Raw genomic sequence first — 26,386 nt, forward strand, 5'->3', positions numbered from 1 at the left:
CGAACCCGGGCCACCTGGTTTCGCAGCCAGACGCGCTGACCGTTACTCCACAAGTGTGGACAGTAGGAAAATTCAGGCATATTTACAGATCATAGAGAACAAACAATTCGAAAGATCTGTGTAACAGACCGGCAGTGTTATTCAGTAGTACAAAGCCAACAAACGTATTCAACTAGTGGAGGAAATCACACAAAATGAAAAGCTGCCTCAGAGAACGCCAAGCCACTCGTACTCTCAGCGACAACAATAGTTCCGGACATCGTCATCAGGTAACCGAACAACGAAGCTCTTTCAACACAAAACACTTGCCAACAGTCTGTTATACAGCAATCCGGCATTTTCAGTATGTTACGCTGGAGGCAGTCTTTGTTTGCAATATCCATTGATACAATGTACCAATCGTAAAATTACGACATTAGAAGTAAAATGAAATGATGTTACCGGTACGTACTTCATATATGTACATATGTGAACTACCGAATTCGAATATTACAGATTGTATTTGTGGGGGAAGCAAATTGTTATTCTTTTTAACCTGTCTGAGATTTGCAGGGTATTTTCAAGAGAATTGCACGAATTGGTTGGGATGGAAATACGATGTACAAATTCGACCATCTTGCAGTGTGCTAATTTTAGTGTAATGGCACTACACTGACAATGAATTATACAACGCCGAGTTCCTATTACATTTCATTTTAAAATTGACAAAAGTATTCACAAAGTAGCCAGACTTCACTGCATTCGAATTCATCCGGTGATGTCTCAGTCTTTGAAACAAAGTTTGTTATCGGATAAGGGCTAATACGGTGAAATTGTTCAGTTAGAATAACATGAATTCTGTTATTATTGAAACAACTACCGGACTCTGCGCACGAAAGTGTAAAAATGCATTGCAGTCGAAGAAAAAAATTCCGAACATTTTGTGTAAATTACGACATAGTTCAGTTTATTTATTTTGGTATTAACTTTACAAATTGCTGAAGTCATTGAAATATTTAATAGGTCGAATTGAATTTAATACACTTAGTTGTAATGTTCAACTGTTCTATGTTATGTATTTACAATGCGTGGAATCCAAAAGAAGGCTAAAGACAATACTCTATATTCACATAATAATATTTATCTACTAATGTTGAAAAAGTAATAAATGTAGGCCATTATTTGACACTTTTGTACTGCAAAAGTTTGTTTTTCTTTATCTATACTAATAATAAACCTGTAAGCGAAATTTTTCTGGTAAATTTCGCTTTTCCAAAAATAATTGGTGTTAAAACATGTATAGTTAACCATCCTGAAACCGAAAATCGCTTTTTTGACATTTTTGTTTGTATGTCTGTCTATCTGGATGTTTCTTACCTTTTCACGCGATAATGGCTGAACCGATTTATATGAAACTTGGAATGTAAATTAAGTTCGTTGTAACTTATATTTTAGGCTCCACGGTATTCAAAATATTTTATTTCAAAGGGTGGGTTAAAGGGGGCTTGAATTAAAAAATCGAAATATCCCCCTCATTGATTTTCGTGAAAAATATTACGTATCAAAGTTTCTTTAAAAATCATTTCCGGTCAATTTTATTCTATGCAAAATTTTTATAGGACTGATATTTAATGAGATAAATGAGTTTTAAAATAACAATGCCACCTAACGGGCTGTAATGAAATAAAAACAAATGACTTCGTCTATAAGGGGCCTTGGACAACAACAAACGGAAGCTGTTAACATACAGAAAATGTTTATGTGTTTGTATGAAGTAATCTCAGAAGCTAATTAACCGATTTGTATAATTATTAATTCACCATTGGAAAGTGTAGTTCCTCTGGATGGACATAATACTATAATATTATTATAATAACTTCTGAGTGAATCGAGGACAGGTAACATTAAAATAGCTTCTTATACACAGAAAACTGATAGGCTATTCTGTATATTTGTTTCCTGCATTTTTTTAAATTAAGTTTATGTACACATTCATTTTCATCTCAGAGAATTAACTAACAACGAGATTGTGTATTGATTCAGTATGCAGTAATAGTACATTAGCTTAGCATCCCATTATTTTATAATCCAAAATTTAACTATGCTCAATTGAATCGTGTTAAAATGCATATGCAATAAAAGCAATGCAAAAAAATTGTTTAATGCGCCAAGCAGATTATGTTGCGCTATTGGTAAAAGTTGTTCCTCCTGAGATTCAAGAGCCCCCACAACAAATTAAAAACTTACTTATCGGAGTACATCCGTTATGAACCCACTTTTTAAGTACTATAATATACTGTATTGTTCAAATTGTTTCAAATTTTCAGGAAATATGTAGCCATTGAAACTGTAGAGAATGACCTACATAATTTCATAAATTTTAAGTATATAATTACATTCTTATAATTAATTGCTAGATGTACAGTTGGCTATGATTTAGGGAATAGTGATGAAGACAACAATATAATATGACATGACATGATATAATACATGGGTTGGATAAAAAGTAATGGCAACAGTTCGATATTTCTGACATGGCTTTATTCACAGGGGTACAACATTTACGTACCTTCTATATAGTCGCCCCCCTTATTTATTACCTTTTGCCAAAAGTTTGGAAGGCGTCGTACACCATCAGCGCGTCCATCTTTGTTCATGTTCCGTATTGACCGCCCTAAAGCACGGATAAGTTCATCTCTGGTATTGTACCGGGTCCCTCGCAGTGGTTCTTTCACTTTGGTGAAAAGATCGTAATCGCATGGATCATATTGGGTGATTACGGTGGATGTTCCAGTAGTCCGCGTTTTCCGTCTGCCTTGGAGGTAGAGCGTGGTTCAGTATTACCCCATCAATGTCATACGCCACAATGAACATCTCCTTCACAGCACTTTGTGTAGGGCGCACTTTCTTTGGACGAGGAGAACCGGGATGCTTTAATTCATTTGATTGGCGTTTCAAGTTTGGTTCATACGAGCGAGTCCAGGTTTCGTCCATAGCGACGATTCGTCCAAGAAAATCGTCACCTTCCCTTTGGTACCGGTGCAAGAAGGCCTTCCCGGAACGCTTTAACCCATCGTGCAACTGTGCGATATGGCAACGCTGCATCGCCACATGCTTCACGCAGTTCCTGAAAACATTCTTGTGCACTATGACCTCGTGCCATTTTAATTTTGATCCAGGAACGTTGCTCTAGTTTTGTAAGGTTGGTCTTAGGGCGCTCGCACTATCCCTATGAAAGTAAACGTTCTACACACTGCAGTAGATTGATGGAGTACTGCTGGCTGCACTAACTCATGTAACAGTCCTTGTTCATGTCCACACAGCTGGCAGCTCTCCAACGCACCATCGTCACGTGACAGCAGTGTTGCCATTACTTTTATCCAACCTATGTATAATATAATATAATATAATATAATATAATATAATATAATATAATATAATATGATATAATATAATATAATATAATATAATATAATATAATATAATATAATATAATATAATATAATATACATTATTCAAATGCAATTTAAATTAAGTAACATGTTAAACGATTTATTCTTTGCTAATATGTTTTCGCGGGATATCAGCCGAGTTAAAATTTTGGAATGTTCCAAAACATTACAAAATTTTTACTCGGCTGATATCCCGCGAAAACATATTAGCGAACCAATGCCGAGAAAGCCTCAAATCATACATGATATATCCTTCTATCATACACAAATGTTCCCTGGACCAAATGTCCTATTTTAATTATGTAATTACTTTACATTTATTTCTAACAAGTGCAGCGGAGCGCACAGGTACGGCTAGTAGTTAAATAAAATGGAAATCATGTTGCTATGTTATTTTGCTTAGCAACGTGTTATGATGCATTATGTAACGAATTATTACCATAGCAACAATACAGCAGATGTCATGAATCTTAAGGAATAAAGGTCTTCACTGATATAACAAATTTAATAGGCCTAATTGAATTTATATATATTTATTTTCTTCTAATTTTCGGAAAATAACGAACAACGTAGATAAAGTATTGTATAAAACTCGTACAAAGGTAGGTTCATTAATTCGTATGTCTTACAAGGGAACCGTCCCAGGTCGTGTAGCTTGAATTTAATGAAAATGCATATCTCATTTTCCTTCGTTAAGGGACGTGGTGATAGTCGTTTGTTTCACTTTTTCCTCGTTTACGAAATATAATAATTTGAAAATCGATGCTACTTATGCCGCTTCTTGCGCGCATTCTGATCATCATAGTTCCGCGATACCTTATCACAGCTCTCGCCTTAATTCTCTAGTCCATTTTATTTTTCTCTTAACTCACATTAATAGAGTACTCTTGCTGAAATACGAATTCAATTTGAATTTAAAATATGTACATATCAACTTTGTACGTCAATTTAAATATGATAGTTGGATTCGAAATGAAGTGGTCGGAACAAAGAGCCATTGAACAGTACAAACCTTTTATACAGGGTCCGACATTTGGTTTTGATGAGTTTCAACATGCTGTTGTAAAGGGACTAATAAAAAAACAGTATGTAGCTTGAATAATGCAATTTAAAATGTCTTCATTTTTTTAAAATTACACATTTCAAGTGATCCCCTTGGTATCTTATGACCTGTTGTAAGTTATACACGAAAATTGTTCATGACACTTTGCAATAAACCTAGGATTTCGTTGATTTCTTGCATTTCAGCCTGTATCCTGTTCTTCAGATCCTGGATAGAGTGTGTTCCCACAAAAAGAAGTCAGGAGCTGTTAGATCTGGGGATCGAGCCCGCCAAATGATATCTCCAAACCAAAAAATTATGCGTCCTGGAAAGAAATTTCTCAACAATCGCAGTATGTCTCTGGCAGTATGGGCCGTAGCCCCATCTTGTTGAAACCACATGTCATCCCTGTTTAGTGCGCCTCTAAATGTCAGTAACATCTGTCGATACCGTTCACCATTCACCGTAACAGCTCTCTCATTTCCATCTTCGAAAAAATAGGGACCAATTATGACTGCAGCAGAAACAGCACACCAATACTGTCACTCTCAAAGGAAGAGTGTTTCAAACCGGAACACACTCTATCCAGGATCTGAAGAACAGGATACAGGCTGAAGTGCAAGAAATCAACGAAATCCTAGGTTTATTGCAAAGTGTCATGAACAACTTTTAAGTAAGATACCAAGAGGATCATTTGAAATGTGTAATTTTAAAAAAATGAAGACATTCCAATAAATTGCATTATTCAAGCTACATACTGTGTTATTTTTTAATTTTTAAACCTTTATAGTCCCTTTACAACAGCATGTTGAACGTCGTCAGAACCAACTGCCGGACCATGTATGGGCTGATTTTCGCACTCTTTTGTAACACACACACTGTTTCCAACATGCAACATTGTTGCAAGAACGTTATCAGACTTTCTCAGATGTTTCTGTCACATATCCACACCTCTACAACGTGTATTTTAACATGTTTTTGAGGACAGGCGAATGAAACTGTTGACACACAACAGAAATGAAATGTCATTATGAAGCCCCTATCGTACAATGTGTCTAGAATGTTTTCACAGATAATTTATATCTGAGACAGGCTACTCTTCTAGCCTTCGAAATACAATTTTATGTACCGGTAATCTAAAATATACAGAGCCAAGGGTTGCAAAAATCATGTAGTGTTTGGAGGGATAATTTGTGTTTGAATTGTCTTACCATCTAAACTATTCTTTTTTTAATCAAAAGTAAATATAGTGTCATCTATCTGACCACTCCAGGAATCCAGAGGTAGTAGTGTGTATTTATTAACATCCGGGAGAAATACATCTCTTAATCATCTTCTCTCGTGACATTTTTGTCAGTTATCGAAACTACTTGCATCGACCACGACGTTAAATGGCTTATCTTTGTCTACACGTTGTTTTACTTTAGGTCTAAATTCTCCTTTCGGTTCTTGAAAACGTAGTATGTACAGTCGTGTTCCTAGACTTCCAGCTGCATACCTATGGATTTGGATGGTGTACGAATGAGTGAAAGATGCCATGGATTGCACTAGTACTTTATTATTGTGAGTTAAAAGAAAAAAATTGACTAGAGCAATAATGCGAGAGCTGTGATACGGTGTCGCGGGGCTATGAGGATTCGAGTACGCGCAAGAAATTGTATAAGTAGCAACGATTTTGAAGTCACTATATTTTGTAAACGAGGAAAAAGCGAAACGAACGAATATTACCACGTTTCTTGATGAACTAAAAGTAAGTTAAATATGCATTTTCATTAAATTCAAGCTACACGACCTGGGACGACTCCCTTGTTAGATCAGTATATCAAAACCATTAAAAAATACATCAAACTCAATTTTTTTAGACGATCGTACAATTTTCTTGTACTCAGCGATGTCGTTTACATGTCTCGTAAGTTGGTAATACAACACGTTTCTTGGTTTCTATACAAACAAAAGAAAAATCTGTGCCGTATTGATTACTTACCGCAATACTGTGGTAAGTAAAAGGGTCACAAATTGAACATTTATTTAAAAAAATGAATGTGAGCAGTATTGTTCATCTTTTTTTTTTAACTTCAAGGTGTTATTCAATTCTCCAGGATTTAGTATTAATTCGAAGGCAATTGTCTCTGAACCTACGCCTCTGCTGCCTGAAAAGATTTCCACATACCATATCGTTTCAGAGATATCAGTCCCTGAACAAAGAAAGTAGCAAATATTTTCTAAAGGCATGTCAGGTTACAGAATTTGCATATTCTAAATTCAACTACTTCGGGATATTTGAAGACACTTCACCGACACTGTGATCCTTAAGGGATATTAAAATACACTCAGGGACAAAAAAAACCCGGACACTTCTATATTTGCTTGTATTTTGTTGCCAATTATTTCAAAATGAAACAAAACCCATTTAAACAAAATAATGTTTCATTTAGCACCTTATACGACAACATTTGAAAAAAATTAATCTATGATGAGAAAATTTACAAAAAATTACAAAGGGCGTATAACTATGGCATCGTTTGGTCTAACTGTTTTTTCATTTTATGGTGCCTTAAACATTAAAAACTCTTTTTAGTAACGGGTATTACCCCCTCTGGCTTGAATAATTGCATCCATACGTCTTGGCATGCTCTCAATTTGGTTAGCAATGTCTTCTTGAGGAATAAGTTCCCATTCTTCGCCAAGTGCTCGCCTCAACTCTTGTAACGATTCTGGTCTCGGTCGTCTATTCTTAACACGCCGTCCCAGCATGTCTCACACTTGTTCAATTGGGTTCATGTCTGGACTCCTTGCTGGCCATGGAAGAACATGGATTCCCACTTCTTGGAGATAATCTCCGACCGCATGGGCAATATGCGGCCGTGCATTATCATCAGACATCGGATTCTAGGGCAAATGCCTATTTTGTTTCTTTAGGAGAGAAGTAAAAATAATTATTAATATTTGGGTTTCATGGAAATTGAAAAGTATTCAAAGAGTTTTATAGTACCCTAAAATGCCCTAAAACGGTTATTAGAGCCTAATTTGTTAATATTCGCCTAAAAATGCCTAACTGACTGTAAAGTTTCGCATTTTACTCTTACTTTTTATAATTTATACATGCATTCACTGCGAAATTTAAGGCATTTAAAAAGTGGAAAGTTTGCTTCACACCGGCCATGAAACCATTGATAAAGGAAACAAAATGTTTTGAATCTCACGACACTCGCAATAGATTTCACCGAATTTAACATGTTTGGAGGCATAAATGCCGACAAAGAACCAACCTTAGTTTTGAAGCAGGCAACAATCACAACATGTGCTGCTACCGATTCAGAGATATACTATACTATAAAAATGACTGTTTTCGGTCTGAAACCGATTAGCTGTACTGCCCTTCAGAGTGTCATAAAATCACAATTTTTGGAGAAAGAGTGTTTTTTAAATATTTATGAAAAGTCGTAAAACTGCGAATTAGTAGGGTAAACCGTTACAAAATATTTAAAAGAATGGCCCTCCTAGTGTTAACACTACCAGGAAATGCAACAATAAGTGGAACTTTGTATTTTTGTCCAGTTGAATCTCAATAACAACGGTTCATTTGAATGCTCGTTAACAGTTGCTCTTTCCCTCACCTTATTTGTGTTGAGACGTTTTCCTGTGAAGTTTAACGCGATAATGCCGAAAAATATAAGTGCAAAATCTACATTGATCCGGCAATGGCTAACAGAATATTCAGAATTCACTTATGATGGAAAAATAATATTCTGCAAGATTTGTAGCAAACAGGTATGTAACAATAGCTGAAATATATAAATTCTATTAATTTTAATGAGTAGGCCTATAATATTTATACATTGACTGAGCTATCCTGAGGTATAATTCTTTTTAAGACCACTACACTTTAACCTTTTAAATTCCGATAGTTAAAGTATTTGCAGGTCATTAAAAGTTTGATTGTTCGAACCCACTAACTTTGTGATAGAAATACGGCAATACAACAATTAGGATTTTATTTTAATTCAGTTTACCTTACATTTTTAGATTTCGCAAGAAAAGAAGTGCCACCTAAAGCAGCATGTGCAAGGAGCGGCTCATAAGGCTAAAGCTCAGCAGAAAAATCAACTGCAACAAACTTTACTAACACAGCCTACTTCATCCAATCTCAGCAGCAATTTCTATGCTCATTTAACCAGAGCGTTTGTTGCTGCTAACATTCCCTGGAATGCAATTGAAAATCCGGTTTTAAGACAGTTTTTACAAAAATACTGCAAACAAAATATCCCATCTGAGTCGACCCTAAGAAAAAATTACTTAGACAGAATATACAATGAAACTTTAGCTTCCATTCGGGAGGATATAGGTGATTCTTACATATGGGTCTCTGTGGATGAAACCTCAGATCCTATGAATAGGTATATAGCGAATATGGTAGTAGGAAAACTTAGTCCTGATGGACCTTCGATTCCACACCTCGTATGTGTTAAGGAACTTTCGAAAGTGAATAGCCAAGCCATTGCTTATTTTGTAAATAAAGGCCTACAGTCTTTATACTCAGGTAATATAGACGATTCTAAAGTTCTGTTGTTTTGTACTGATGCTGCCTCATACATGGTTGCTGCAGCTCCACTTCTTAAAACATTTTATCCTAACCTCACGCATGTAACCTGTCTAGCACATGGCCTTCACAGGATTTCTGAAACAATCCGGAATGAATTTCCTCTTGTCAATTCGTTTATTTCTAACACAAAAAAAATGTTTTTGTAAAGCCCCATCCAGGATTTCAATATTCAGAGAGAACTTTCCAGATATCCCACTCCCACCTCAGCCGGTTGTTACACGATGGGGAACCTGGATTCAGTCAGTGGTGTATTATTCTAAGTATTTTAAAGAAGTGGTCACAGTTATTGATAAATTACCTGAAACTGATAGTGCAGCGTGTGTGAAAGCAGTGAAAGATTGTCTGAATGACTCACGAGTGAAAAACGATATTGCCTACATAACATCAAACTTTTCTTTCATACCTGCAAGCATTGAACAATTAGAACGTGAAAAACAATCTCTTTGTAGCCAAATAGCAATAGTAAAGGAAGCTCAAGTGAACATACATTCTGCTTTGGGCGAAACTGGGAAAAAAGTTAAAAATAAGTGGGACAACGTATTAAATAAGAATGTAGGATTTTCATTGTTGGAAAAAGTATCAAGAGTGATATCGGGGGAAAGTGTAAATGTTCCAGTAAGTATTGATGTTTCTATTGTACCTAATTTAAAATTTGCGCCTCTCACATCAGTTTCGGTTGAAAGAAGTTTTTCTGCTTTCAAAATGATTCTCAGTGACAAAAGGCAAAGGTTAACTGTGGAGAATTTAGAAAAAATTCTGGTGGTGTACTATGCAGATAATTATAGTAAAGTCTGAGCATGGAACTGAATTTCAATAACTTAAAATGAGTAATCTTGATATCAAAAATAATTATTTCATTAGTTTCTATATATTAAAATTGTGCAGCTCTGTTTATAAATATAATATAGTATTCTTTTTTAATGTGTAAACATACTTTTTTGTGCGTATTTTAGTGTATAACTAAAAATTTCAGTGAAAGAAATAAGTATGATACCTGGATGTGCCTAAAATGCCTATTTTCGTTAAAATATAGCCTAATTTTACAAATTTTGAGCTTATTTTAGGCGCCTAAAACTGCAATTTTTAGTGCCTAAAAATCCGATGTCTAATTATCATGCATTAAAACAAAATTATCGCCTACAAATTGCCTAAATGGCACAACATGATCAGCCAAACATTCATTTATATACCTATCAGCTGTTAGTCTTCCATTTTCAACAAAAACCAACTCTGTACGAGCATCCGTACACACTCCTGCCCAAACCATCACTCCACCACCTCCATACGGCACATTTTCGGAAATGCAACACTGTGAAAATCGTTCTCCCCTCCTTCGCCAAACTGTTTCACATCCATCAGGTGAGCACAGATTGAAACGGGACTCATCGGTGAACAGAACACAGCTCCACTGTCCATTTCTCCAATCCCTGTGATCATTTGCAAAACGCAGTCGTTCAACTCGATGCATCCTGAGAAGTCTGGGACCAGTTGCAGGTCTACTTGATATCAGTCCACTTGCTATCAACCTCCTTCTAACTGTTTTGGCCGAAATTGGGCGTCCATGGATGTTAACAAATTGCTGGGCTACACTAGTAGCTGGCAGGTTGCGCTCCCTAAGAGCTCTCAACACCATATACCTGTCTTCATTTGGATTTGTAGCTCTTGGACGACCGAACCTGGTCTTCTGGTATATTCTAGGGTCTCTCTACATCGTTTTATGGCATCATGGGTTGTGCTTCTAGCCATATTCATAACATTTGCATCGTAAAGTACACTGCGTCCATCATCGTAAAGGGCTACAGCTCGAGCCACATCTTCAGGTCGCATCTTGTTTTAAGACAAATGTTACAACCCCACTTAAACTCAGAAAATGTAAAAATAAAGAAATAACGAATGATAACGATAATGAAGCACAAAATGGTGGAGACAAAATTGTTATAGCTGAGACCCCGAAAGCAAAATTGGAATATTTGGTTGTAATGGCTTGTTTATAAAACAAAAAAACAATCAACAATGTATACACGTCTCCATAACAACAGATGGCTACCATAATATTGTATGAGAAGATAATGTTTTGCAAAATACCAGCAAATATTAAAGTGTCCGGTTTTTTTTTTGTCCCTGAGTGTATTTTGCATTGAGACATCGAAAAAAAGTAGACTGCATTTATTGTCTTTAGACATAAACACTGCATATTTTTTAAAAATTTCCAAAATATCAACTTCCCCATCACATATAGGCCTATCAGTAAGAGTAAAACATGAACTAATGTTTGTCTTAGTAGCCTATTTGACACATTAACATTAACGAAAATATCATAAAAAATTATTTTTATAAGTTCCTCGCTGCGAAAACCTCATCATCATAGTTTTCATCTTGGAAAATTCAGCCCATAGACTGCTTGTACATAGACTTCAATGATTCACTATTTAAAATAAAATAAGCAACAATTTTTTCTCAACCATTTTACGAATGTGCTATTCACATTTTCATACATCCTCTTAGACTTTCCGGTATTAAATCAGGACAACCAATTCTCCATACCTCTTCAATCTCTGCATCCTCTGGCACGTCAAGTAATATATGTGTCATAATGAAACTATGACAAACATTTGCAACCAAATAAAGCACCCAAATTCAACGGTCTGAATAAACATTAAATTAACCGTGTTCACGAAAACAAGAGAACCTATATAGTTCCCTAGTAACGATATGCAAATGTTTCTTTTATCAACAATTTTTACTTACGAAAGAAGTCTAACTTTGATATCATTACTTACGTCTGATTGAGGTTTTGGCTGATATATACATACCACTATTATCAGGCAGTACATCTCACTTGACGATATGTGTCAAAAGAAAAACAAAAATTGTTTGTATACAGAGTGATTCACGAGGATTTACCGTCCATTAAGGAGATTATTTCCGAAGACATTCTGAGCAAAACATCTCATATAAACATTTCTCCTAATCTCAATATTTTCAGAATTACAGTAATTTTAAATTGTTTGTAAAATACCATTATTATTGAGTTATAAGGGTAAAATAATATTACAGATAAAGAATGAACTATTCAGGAGTATCATTTCTTTAATTAGCTAATATTTTGAAGCTATAAATGTGTTGTGAATTCATACTTGCTTCATACAGATTTTGGTTTCGATTTTTAACTACAAAATTACATTTCTTTACGAATTTATCACAACAATGGTTAAAAATCACGCCACTCTTGTAAATTCTCTAAGACTGTACATTAGGATGCATAATTAAATTTCTGTAAAAATCAAGTTCCTAAAGTATGATTTTTAACAATTTTTGTGATAATTGGGTAAGAATGATGTAATTTTTAGTTAAAAATTGTGATTTCCTCCACTAGTTCAATACGTTTGTTGGCTTTGTACTACTGAATAACACTGCCGGTCTGTTACACAGATCTTTCGAATTGTTTGTTCTCTATGATCTGTAAATATGCCTGAATTTTCCTACTGTCCACACCTGTGGAGTAACGGTCAGCGCGTCTGGCTGCGAAACCAGGTGGCCCGGGTTCGAATCCCGGTCTGGGCAAGTTACCTGGTTGAGGTTTTTTCCGGGGTTTTCCCTCAACCCAATACGAGCAAATGCTGGGTAACTTTCGGTGCTGGACCCCGGACTCATTTCACCGGCATTATCACCTTCATATCATTCAGACGCTAAATAACCTAGATGTTGATACATCGTCGTAAAATAACCCAATAAAATATAAAAAAATTCCTACTGGTTTTGTGCTGTTATTTCAACGTACTTAGGACGATACTCTAGTGCAGGCCTGCAGAACCCGTAAGTAGGGGAAATATGACTTCAGCCTCACTTCACTTCTATTGGGGATGATCGACTTCTGCGTAGATTTGTTTACATTCTTTGCGCGTGAAAGGTTCATCAGTAGCGGCACTGTAATTTTCAAAAAGGATTGTAATAAATTCATTGTATTTATGATGCGTTATCTCGTTCCAAGATTTACAATTATGCTAGACTCCCTTTCGGTAGTTTCTTTGAGATTTCTTTGCACCTAGCCTGCTTTATATTTTGGAAAACTTTCCTCCTATCATTACGTACGGAAACATAAATCTGTAGCATTTAAGTAATGAACCTTGAAAGTCACTAGTCATTTCAATACAAAATGAACACAACGAGCGATGTCCTTAATTTAACAGTATATAAATAAATAATCAATATGCAGTTCGTAATAATGAACTCACCCGAAAGTTCGTCTATTCCATATTTCTTAATATGGGTTTATGTTGAAATGTGGTTTAATATTGAAATGACGAGTAGGAATAAATTGGATGGGACACATTAAACAAGCAATTCTTTCGTCTTCAAAAACAAAATAATCATATTCCCATTTCCTTTGGAAGTAGTATTTCTTCACGGGTTTAGATTTTGCCATGTTTCAGTTTTCTTCAAACTGCAGTACGCGTATTGTGTATTAATTAGGATTATTGCTAAAGTTAAGCTTATGGTATTAAGTACAATGATTTATTATACATTAATGAAACTTTAGGAAATATGTTTGGAATTTTAGATACATCTGTAGTCGCCATATAGGTTTAGATATACTGATAGAAATCTTAGCTGTTTGAGGGGATATTTTGTTGAGCATTAAGCGTAACTTTTTATAATATTTTAAAAATTGTACTACAATACGAATTTTAGAAACCTGATGCTAAGATGTAATAACAAAAAAGAAAAGGGGGCGCAATTGGTTCAGTGTAGCTTCTGTTTGATTTTTTATTATGCTAAATGCCAATGCACATATGACAAACAAGATGATATTTTCGTGTGTGATGGATGCCAGAGTGACTCTGATAAAGGTTGAGTGTTTTTGCATTGCCATTATATGAGGGTCACTCCAAATGTAATGCACAACATTTTTTAAAATTCATTTTTTATACTGCACCTTTGCAATTTATGGAGGTCATAGATACATCCTTTCTCCTTGTATTTAAATTTGATTTAAGTGGGTCCCATTAGTGCCGCCATGATAGACTCCTTCAAGATGGCTACTGTATTTTACATTCGTCAGAAGCAACATGCTGTTATCGAGCTCCTGTATTGTGAAAACGAGACAGTGGGAAACTTTCACATTAGGTTGAAAAATGTGTACGGAGATGCAACTGTGGATGGCAATATGGTTAGTCGGTGGGCAAGCCTTACATTTCTGATCTGGTACCATGCGATTACCAGCTCTTTGGAAAACTGAAGGATCCCTTCCCGGAACGAAGTTAGAAGATGACTCCATTGTGCACGCTGCTAAAGAGTGGCTCAGACGTGTTGGTCCAGACTTTTACCGTGCTGGTCTACAAGCCCTCGTTCCTAGGTGACGCAAGACAGTTGAAAGGGACGGGGGTTATGTGGGAAAGTGGCAGTTTGCTCCTAAAGGATGTATCTACATTCTGTGAAAATAGCAAAGCTGTTGGATAAAAATATAATTTTTAAACAAATGTTATGCATTGCTTTTGGAGTTACCCTCATAATATAAGCTATAGTAAAATTCGTAATAAAAGTGTTCATCCTTTCAGGGCAAAGAAGATCCGTTTTCAATTTGAATTTTTGCTTTAATTTCATTATTATTATGTGTTGATATGTATTTCTATGTTTTCTTGCTATGAATATTAGCCAGAAGTACTATGTTTGAAGTCTTGTAACAATAGTGAGAATTTAATGAATTTTTCCACAATTCTAGCTCTCACGAAATTATCTGTAGTAATGTCACGAGAGGTCTGAGATCTGCCGATAAATCCACGATCGAAGCGAGTGGATTTATCTGGGAAATCTCAGACTTCGAGTGACATTTATTAGGAATATTTCGTGAATAAAATAAAAATGTAAATAATATATCCCTAAAATTCGATCACAAAATATTAATAATTGTATATTTACGAATACTTAACCTATTCAGACATTGAGAAGTTGAAATAGATGAATATTGATTACTGCAATAAAGAAATTCGATGTTATTATTCAGTAATGCCAATTGCGAAAAGCGAAATACAGGTTTAACAATGTTAATTACATGTACTGCACTTTTCTCTTATTATTATAATATAAATACATTTTCATTATCTGCTGAAATCATGATTTAATTAAAAATTTTATAATATAATTACAGTAACCTGATTAATACATTAATTAAATGAAGAATTGTTGAAAACGCAGTTATGAAGGAATGTAATTTTTTTCAGATAGCCTACAATGGACATGGAATTGGAAGATGAGGATGTATTTTATAGGCTACAGTTATAGGTTAGATTACCTGGTGAGCACGACCAGTGTCAGCTGTGCCTTATTTCGACCGTTAACTACGTGCTACAGGAAAGCATTTTTTATAGCTCGACAAACGCATTCTCGCTGTAGTGTGTAACGGAACTAAGGCTGCATCTACACAGGTCAATATTCCAATCGCGTATGCATGCAATCTGGGAAGAATATTGAAAGAATCAAGTTTAAAACGTACGTTAAATTAAGATGCATGAAGATTTTATGTCTACGTGGAGCGTCGTTTTGAACGTCGTCTTCACTGCGTAAATATATTAATTAATATTAATATCAATCTTGCATTCATTGCTTTAAAGTTGAAAGAAATGTTTAACCGTATACTTGCATCTTAATGTATTCATGATCATCAATTTGTGAGGAAACAGTTGGCGACGACTAAAAAAAAAACAACCATGCGATAAATTGATAGCGATAAATCTAGCTGCAAAAATTATCGCAAAGTGTGACTGTGATTGGTTGGAATTCAAAATTTCATTACACTTCATTGGTCGAAAATGGAATGACGTCATATAAACGAAATAGTCAATGTAATATCACGAAATTACCAAGGTTATCACGAAATAACCAACCTATTAGCTTAAGTTGTAAAAGTGGTTTTTGGCACTTGTTCAAGAATGTATCCAATCTTTTATGTCTCCAAAGTTGTACACCACATTATCGTCTCTTAGATGGAAAAATCGGAATAAGGAAATATTTATACATTTGCATTTTAAATTAATTTTCATGAAATCATCACGAAATTACCAATGTTTACCCTACTGTGAACATATGTGATTTTAAATTTATATTTTGATTTATTTATACGTTTATTTTTGTGATTGCTTAGTTATATATATATATATATATATATATATATATATATATATAACAAAAATTTATTACCTGTAATCATTACTGTGCGTAACTTCTTAAGATATTGTTAAAATGTTGTTTTATTTAACGACGCTCGCAACTGCAGAGGTTATATCAGCGTCGCCGGATATGCCGGAATTTTGTCCCGCAGGAGTTCTTTTACATGCCAGTAAATCTACTGACATGAGCCTGTCACATTTATGCACACTTAAATGCCATCGACCTGGTCCGGGATCCAACCCGCAACCTTGGGCATAGAAGGCCAGCGCTATACCAACTCGCCAACCAGTTCGACTTAAGATGTTGTATGTATATGATATCCCTATGCAGCTAAAGCATAAAGGCGCAGTAGAAGATGAACCAAGAAGAAAGGTACCGAACATAAGAAAGGGGATAGATTGCACAAATGCAAATCGAACTTCGATTCTACAGAGACTCAGCAAACATGAACCGAACATAAGGCCTCTTACCGGTTTTTAACGAGTTCGGTTATTTTAGTTTACATGCTTCGCCTCTACATATTGTTGGATGACTATGGAGTAAGGCGAAGTTTGTAATATCTTGAAATCCCTTCTCATGTTCGACCGCCTACATCACAAAACAGTTTGTTGGAGAGGTTGACTTCTATAAGTTCGAACTGTAAATTATGTTGCTAAAAAGAACAAGAGAATGATTTTAAATTCGTCGTCTCTTTAAATGTTCTCTCAATCGAACATAGTTCATGATTAAGTGATTTCTTGAGTATATGTGTACAGAGAGTGGAAGTAATATAAGTGTACAGATTTTAATTACGATTTCTTTGAGTGAATGTAATAAAACTGTGTTATACACTGGGGGTTACAAATGCAAAAATTTTACTGAAAAAAAATTGTTTATAGAATCTTATTAATATATAACTTGATAATCATGAATATGGCTTTGATTTTCTTATTGATAGAAAGAGAAATTGAAGTCCAATAACTTCTTCCTTTGTAATTTTGCGATCCTGTGGTCGGTTTTTATATATAAATGAATAGAGACGAAATTAAGAAAACAATTTTGCAGGTCATTTTTGTTTTTTTGTTTTTTGTTTTTTAGATTTTCCAGTGATTTATTATTATTATTATTATTATTATTATTATTATTATTATTATTATTGTTGTTGTTTTTGTTGTTATTGTAATTGTAGCAAGTCACGAAGGATTTCTTTTTATAAACAAATAATACAGTACAATTTCAATGACATAGTTTTCACTGATCATGTATGCCTGTTAGTATTTCTCCACAACCTGAATATTAATATAATTTCAGTATATACTAAGACATAAACAAAAAACATTTTAAGCTAAAGAAATGTTATCCCTATTACAGGTAATGGAGTTCCATAGAGTAGCGGGAAGTGACTCCCGTCTCTGTAATCAGCCGGCATTAGTAACAGTAGAGGTGTAAATTCTACGTTCTTGTCTCTCTTATGCACGAGGAAAAACCCTGCTACTCATTTCTGTTAAGAGACTGAGTCGACCCCAGAATAGGCTGACCAGACTTGCTATGATCCAGCAGGGGACATCGGCAATTTCACGAAAAACCACAAACGCGTATTTGGTCACTCTCAGTTGAAATGTTGCGGAAGATACATGCAGCAGTGGACACAATTATAGAACTTTGCACACCAAATTTATAACGTATCTTAATTTTCTGAATTAAATGCATAAACACACGTAACTCACACACAATTATAGCCTCTAAGAATTCAATTTCAATAATGACGCATGCATGAGTGTCTTTCACATAATATCGTACACCCTGCACTCTAACATACACATTTCACAAGTACTTGTCTGAAGAATTTATCTTTTTAAGGATCTGTTCATTCCCATACAGGTTCACATTAAGTTCTTCACATGAGAAATTAAATTTTTGTTTTCACTGTAACAAAGCTTCAACTGTTTCAACTTCTATTCTTGACTTTGCATCAGTCCAGATTGAGTTTATTGTGGAGAAAAGTCTTTAACATATGAATTACTGCCTGAAAGACACATGATTCATGAGTAATGACACTATTTTCAGAAGATTTTCAAGTGGAATGGATTTTTCTTTTCAATGTTGAAAAACATCATTCCATTTTTCACCTGTTGATTTGTCATAAAATTCTGCATTTTTGAATTACTTAAAAATGAACGCTGCGGCAGTTCTAACGCTTCCGCGCAATGCGAATGCTAAGATGATCAAAGACAAAGATACTATGTTCTTCTCAAAGAGTACAGAATATATCTTATTGTGCTCGCTGGTTCTTCTGTCTCATACTGAGAATTGTTCAGAAATGTGCATGAATCGCAGCAATTCCATTATGATACTTAAATATTTACGTGTAAAATGCTATTGAAACAAAATCAAAGCTTCTGGGACAAAAACGGAGACTTTGCTCCCCGGGGACAGCAACTCAAAACCGGGGACTGTCCCCGGAAATCGGGGACGTCTGGTCAGCCTACCCAAGGACGACCGTATAGGCAGAAGATTAGATTAACTGGAAAAATACACAACCCCATCTGGAATCAAACTCGCAACCATCGAATTTATAGCGTAGCACTTCAAACCACTATGCTAGAACGTGCATACAGCAATGTAATTGAATTTTAAAGAGATACGATGGGGATGTTAATTAGAAAAGCATTTCATTCTGAAAATTGGTCACACTTGTGCTAAATCGAGAGAGAGTCAATATTAGCGAAATATGGTTATCCAATGCACTGCAAACAAAATTCAAACTCTTTTGTATTCGCGAAACAACGGAGAAGAAAGAATTTCTTCTTTTGTTTGGAAAAACAACAATGGAGTCACAAAATGAAAATATACAACGAGCCTTATTCAAATTTAATGGAACACACCTGCAAAAACGAAATTGGGAGACCGAGTGTAAAATTAATCGACGGACTGTGTGTTCAGAATACCCGATAAATTAAAATAAAATGTGCAGCGCTGTTTGGCAAAATTATTCCCTCACTGTGCACTAATTAAAATGTTTGCTCTTGCGTGGCATTTTCATTAACATTCAATAGCAAAACATTGTTATTGTCATGAATACGGAATTTTGGCAAACGCAGAATGATGATGGGAAGTTCCATTCCCACGACATTTTAATGAAATGCACCCTCCTCTTTTGCTTCCTCTTTTTTACGTGTAATTAAGAGATTCGAAAGCTAATTTTTAAGGGGTATAGCTAATCGAACGGTTATTAAAGGGTAGGTTTTCAACTACGGACATGTGGTTTCAAATCCAAGTAGACAAATATTGTTCTGCAGTTTTTCTCGCACACTCTCATTTCCTCTGTTCCGATTGCATCATTTATCCGTTCATTATTATCGTAAGGTTATTGAGACGCACAAAGTCGTCTTCCCATCTTGATATTCTCTCGGATCGTACAATCAAAACTTATTACTTACGGAGTATGTGAAAAGCATTATTTGTCTTATGTCATTCCAATAGACAGAGAGATGTATTAAGCACAAACACTAATTTTTTGTTATTGTTATTTATATTCGCTTTAACATCTCTGGTCAGGTGAAATCCGAAGGCCTGTGTACTATTGTTAAGACTGGTTCTATTGTTGTGAACTAAATGGCGTCTATAGAAGTATTACGGATTTGTTATGAATAGGGAAACTAGGCCTAAAATGACATATCTTAAAGCAATCTTGAAATATATATAGATTCTTACAAAATTAGTTTTGGTCAATTATATAGAACAGATACTACAACATTAACACATAAATTAAGATCATCAGAAAATGGAAAATACTGACAATTTTTAACTGAAAGGGATCTTTGAAAATAGAATAACTATGTCGTTTTAGCCAAGTTACTAGGATAAAATGACACACTTAAGTTAATTTTTACATAGTTCAAAATATATATATATATATATATATATATATATATATATATATATATATATATATATATATATATATATTCTCTTAGATACACTTGCACATTGATTGTGTGCCCATGAGAAGCATTTCTTGCACTGTAACCATGTTTCTTCTGGTTTATATTGGCTGTAAAATTCATTGCAGTACAAACAAGGTGCATCGTCCTCATCATCACCATCGAAGTCACTCTCTTCATCTTGGTCCCCGTCGCTTAGATCAAACTGAAGCTGTGTTTTTCCTTTGTTTGCTGAACGCCTTTCTTCTACAGATCTTATTTCAGCTTCCTTTAATTTTAATTGGTTAATTAAACTGCTCGATTTGCTCATGTGTTCTCCTCCTCGCTACAGATCTAGTGCCAAAGGGAATCGGGGAGATCTCTTGCTGTGTCACATGAGGTAAAGACCTCATTTGTGACGTTTCCGCTGCTGGAGCAGTTGTTGGCTCTATCACATATTCTTTTGCATTTTTTTGTTGTTGAACTTCTCTTCTGTGTTGCACCTTTTGGCCGTCTGTAGGGACTGCATTGGTTAGAATTCTGTCTGTGGGCACTGCAGGACTAAATAACTGATCAGGAAATATGTCCGAATTGAGTGGACATATTTCTGTTGAAGAAAATCCACTCAATGCATTGGTGATGGTTGCAGCTTTTCCATAAACTTCAGAAAATAAATCCGCAATTTGCAACTGTGTAATCACCCATCCAGGATGGTTCTTCAGCCACTTTGTAACGGCCTGATCATATGTTTTCAAAGGCCCGAAGAAAGAGACATCAAGTGGCTGGAGTCGGTGGGTGTAGTGACGAGGGAAGGTTAACATGACATGTAATCGCTGTTTCCAACTTCTGTGCACTATAGAGCTTTAAATCCAAACTCTTCTTACATTGTTTTCACAAAAGCGCTTTTTGGTGAAGCAGGTGCAAGTAAACGTCAGACTCGCCAAGTCTAGCTCATTCATAAGAGGATAAATCAGAGTAGGAAAATTCAGTGCATATAAATATTGAAAATATATTTATTTTAGAAACTTCAGGCTTTTATATATTTTAAAGAAATCCCCATCTCACCTATTTTAAAATAAGTTAGCTTTAAGAAAAATTCAGTCGAGCAATGAGAGAGATGCCACTATATATTACATAATTTCACAGAAGTAATCACTAATCAGCCATTGTAAACAAATTTGATACCAATTTTGCATATCGTTATCGCCTATAATATATGGCTTCTCATTTCCACTCAGAAACATGCATTTGGGTAAAATGACATAGTATGTCATTTTAGCCAAATAGGTGGTATGTCATTTTACCCGGAATAAAGAAGAATAAAAAGTAGTGTTAGTACGACCTAACCTCTTTATGATTTTGGATATTGTAATGCTTTTTATAGAGGGAAATATTCATGTTTTCAGTCATGAACATTATTTCGCTAATATCTGAAGCTTAAAAGGACAAAAAATACATAACATACCTCAACAATATTATATCATCTTGCACTTTTTTCCTTTAGTTGCACCTGCTTCACCAAAAAGCGCCTTCGCTTGTTAAAACTGTAAATTCAAACTCAGCTTACAGTGTTTTCACAAAACACATAGTATGTCATTTTACCCAAGTATGTCATTTTAGACATCACTCCCCTATGATTTTGGTGATGAATGAAGCCGGTGATATTCAGGAATGTTGTGGTCTAAATTTCCTGGCATTTGCCTTACGGTTGAGGGAAAATCTTAAGAAACCTCAACCAGAAAATTCAACTCGATCGGGAATCGAACCCGGGCCCTCTGCGTAAGAGACCACCATGCTGACTCCTATACCGCAGAGGTGGTCAGCTATTCTTATTCTTACGTTTTGATTCATAATAATAACTACATGGAAGACCGATCATTGATTAGAAAAGAGAATCTGAGGGAATAATAATTTTATATTTTACTACGTGCTCCGGTTCCCCTGTGGCATCCCAGCAAATCTCCATCATCATTACATCTCATCATGCGTATAGCATAGACCGGCTTCCTATGTCGCACTGTGGACAATGACTCTGTCGGTAAATTGAAGGGTTCAGAGCCATAGTGGGCCAAGCGCCATTTATTAAAAACGGAGAAAACAAGGGTTAAAGTTAAGAGAATGCCATAGTTTAATGAAGATTGACATATAATTTAATTTTAATGTGTATACTTTATATTGCTTGCTATATGTTTCCATTGAATTATGGTAATATCCAGGCTTCGGTCCTGGGCACAGAAACGCATTAGGTTCAGAACACACGTATGATAGTGTTGTGTTGGTCGAATGGAGTGGGAGATGTAGCGCGCCGTTACTTCGTGTCTCAACATGTAAACAGTCCGTCACAATACGGCACAAAATATATTTCACTCTGTACATATACAGTATATATAGTACATTTCTAGTGTAGACAATAAATGTCTACCATTAAAATATTAACGTGAGTTGTAACTTTCAATCAGGTGTTCCTACGTCGAAGCCTGTTACACGTACACGTACCGTAGCCAAGCAGCATTAGGCCTACACACAACGGTAATGCACATTACGGACCCACCTGTGCTGCTGCAGTCGGTTGACTGCACACGGGTCATGACGTCATTTATACTCCGTGTACTTTAAACCTCATACTGGTTACTCTGTGTCCCTAGGCCGAAGCCCGGTAATAACTTCATTTTAACCCTCGTTTTCTACAGTTTTAGTAAATGGCGCTTGGCCCACTATGGTTCTAAACCCTTCAATTGATCTATACAATTGGCTTCATATGGGTGAATGACGAACACTCAAGAATCCTCCATTAGTATATATGTACACACACAGATCTATATATATATATATATATATATATATATATATATATATATATATATATATAGCTGTGTTATTTCCAAAGATTTTTGTACAAAGTTAAAATTACTTAGATTAAGACAAATCAGAGAAACTTATGCTCTGTAGATATTAGCCTCCAGTGTTGAAGTCCTTCATGTTGTCGAGGTAACTGCCATTGCCTTCTATCTTCATAATCGATTTTATAGGCAATTCAAAATCATGGCACGGGGAGCGCGGTCGAGGGTTTAAACATAGATTCATTCATTTAAGCATTTAAGCATCGTAAGCATCTGTCTTTGTTTGATTGTAAGTGTTCTTAGAATTCAATTTGGTTATTCAATCTCATGAATAAGTGTTTCTTAAGTCGAGATCTAACTAAATCTCTTTCTCGCGCACGAAAACAGCAGATTTACCTCATTTAATAGAAAACCTTAGGCCCGTTTTTAAGACAAAATTTACAAACATATTGTACGATAATTCCTCTCTTAATAGAATTTTATGATAATCATAATAGTATCATTATCCAAGAATTAGGAGCAAGAACCTGTTTTCGGTTCCAGATCATGGATTTCGTTTTAAAATACCGCAAATTTTATATAAAAAATTCGTTCCTGGCTTAAATAACCCTTAGGCCACATATTGTTTTAATATAATTTCTCCTTCATGCATTAAACAGACACTTCCGTACAAGAATCATAATCAACACCATCATTATCATCACTCAAGTATTAGTTTTAAAAGTCTGTTCCAGCTCGAAATACTTTTCAGGTTATAGTTCGTCAGTTCATTTTTCAAATGGTCTTTCTTGAATTTTAAGACCTATATGTTTGTATGTCATCGCTTGTAATGATTGTACCCCGTTGTCCTGCGACACCTATTTTTCTTTATGAAAGACTAAAAATATAAAATTCTTCGCCAACGTTTTCTTACTTTGTCAGTCAGTCTATATCCAACGACTGCTCTTAAAAAACTTCATTTCAGCCATTTATACTCTTTTGGATATAGGTACATTTAATCAATCAGTGTCCAATACAATACCCATACAGAAGAGCACGAAGGGCTAAAACCTCACAAAATTATATCATATTTTCCTTTCCTACTTTGTCCAACAGCGTTTTCGTACAATATTCAGTGTAATCTAACATTCGCTACGGAGACAGGAATGTTATACTACGTAATTTTATTTGAGAGCTTAGACATTGCACATAGACAATAACTTTCAGTAACTTAATGTGGCTGTTTATGTTCTTAGATCTAAATTCCTTTAGTGTTCAAAATTCATAATCACTTCGGAGAACAGAAACATGTAATTTTACAAATTGTTGTCATTGTTTCCTTTCTCGATTTCTTTACAAGTTAAGGTGCGAAATTTGCTTCACTTATTGCAGGGATGCAAAACTGTGCAATTATGGCATACGTCACAAGCCGGAACACGTGACTCACCCCTCTCTTTCATCCCCCCACGTCATTGGATATGACACAGGGAGAAGAAATATTCAGTGTGCTTGCGGACGTCAGAGATAAATAATTCAAGGCCGGGGGATTGTGGACAAGGAACAAATTCTTTCCCCATGCTTCTACCCCTCTCTTCCCCAGTTCTGCATCTCAGACTTATTGTATACTTTCTACTATTTTTGTTTTGTTTAGTCAACTGTCCGAAGACAGGTCTGAACGCCACAAGTGATACCAAGAAGGTACCACTTATGAGACAACTAGGCCAGGTGGTAGGATGGCCAGTTCCTTTCCTCCTCTATTGCATACATCGCCCACTAGCTACATATTACACTAATCAGACTTCAGATGCATACAAACAATAATTGTTCTTCCTCTAACACATATCGTCAAGTAGGTGTACTGCCTCAATCAGAGGAATCTACTCTATTATTTAATAGAGTGAGATTAACCGGCAAAGGAGCTTAGCCTTTTGTAATAAATTCAACAACAATTTTGACGTGAATACTGCTTTATTCGAGGTAAAATTTTATTGATGAGGAAACCTAGTATTTTTAACGTAATGCGAAGTTCAGAAATTCCCAACTAGTTGCTGAATATAACTCCCTACGCGTCTTGCCATCTGACGAGTGTCTCGTAATCTACTTGCAAGTGAATAAACGACCAGGAAACTTAAACCATGTCATTAATAACAAAAAATTAAATGAAATATAATAACAATGAAAAACCCTATCCCTAATTATAAAAATAACAATATAAGGCAATAAAATAAAGAAACATTCGCGCAATCATAGGAATTCTGTGAATCTCCTGCCACTATTCAAGTTGTAATGATAATTTATTCAAGCATGTACAACACTGTAAAAGAGATATCTCACACCAATTCAGTATAATATTGAGACCATGAAAACATGGAGCTCTACTTCTATGCGCCATATTCACTTTCATGATGTGTAAAGAGAATATTATCTTCATCATCAACTAATTTGGGTTCATTCTGTGACTTCTTCACATTGGAATCGGTTTTTTGAGAAATCCCATAAGACAAATTTTAACAAAATTGAGCTTATTGCTAATTCCTGTTCTATATGAATAGATATAGGCCTACCATATTGTAGAAAAATGTCATAAGTCAAATGATATTTCTGTTGTGACGTGTGCTTGAAAATTAGGTTTCATGGATAAGGGACGCAAGGCTGACACAGAATGAACAAAACTATAGCCTAAGCTGTTGTATTTGGTAAATTGATTATTTTGTGTCTGAATTCTGAATTTGTTATAATGTTATTGTTTTTGCATAATGTACTATTGTATTAGATTACTTCATGCATAAATTGATTATGTATGTCCTTCGTGACATTTCATACAGATCAGAGTAAAATTTGTTCACATGAAGCAACAATTATAAAGTCAGCCTCTAAATACTGGTTTTGAGATTAAATTCGTATTATTTTTAACCAAATTTTTAATTATTTAATGAAATAAAGAGATTGTTTTGTTAAATATTTATCAGATTTTGAGAAACTCCATGAGTCAAACATTTTCAAACGTGAATTTTGAGTATATCACATTTCAAATATATTATTTTGCATACAGAAATATTATATTTTTACCAACATTTCCCATTTCAAATATTCAAATTCCTAACTCACGCACTTCTTGTAAACATTTTTTTTGTCCTTCCCCATAACTTTGTATTTCGTGACTTAAGGGATTTCTAACTTTAATATTACAGAATTAAGATCTACAAAATGGAACAACGTGTGTTCATTACTCGTAAATACTGGCATACGGTTTCGTTTAAAGCGTGTAAAAGGAAATTTCGGAACAGTTCTGATGGAAATTAGTAACAAAATTACAGAAGCCTTATGTTTTAATAATATTCAGGAGATCGGGAGCTACCTGATCGCACGAGTCGAATATTGACTATAAAGTAGCAAATTATTCCTGACAACTCCATCAAAAT

The sequence above is a fragment of the Periplaneta americana genome, chromosome 8 (genome assembly GCF_040183065.1).
Source record: "Periplaneta americana isolate PAMFEO1 chromosome 8, P.americana_PAMFEO1_priV1, whole genome shotgun sequence".
Taxonomy (NCBI): domain Eukaryota; kingdom Metazoa; phylum Arthropoda; class Insecta; order Blattodea; family Blattidae; genus Periplaneta; species Periplaneta americana.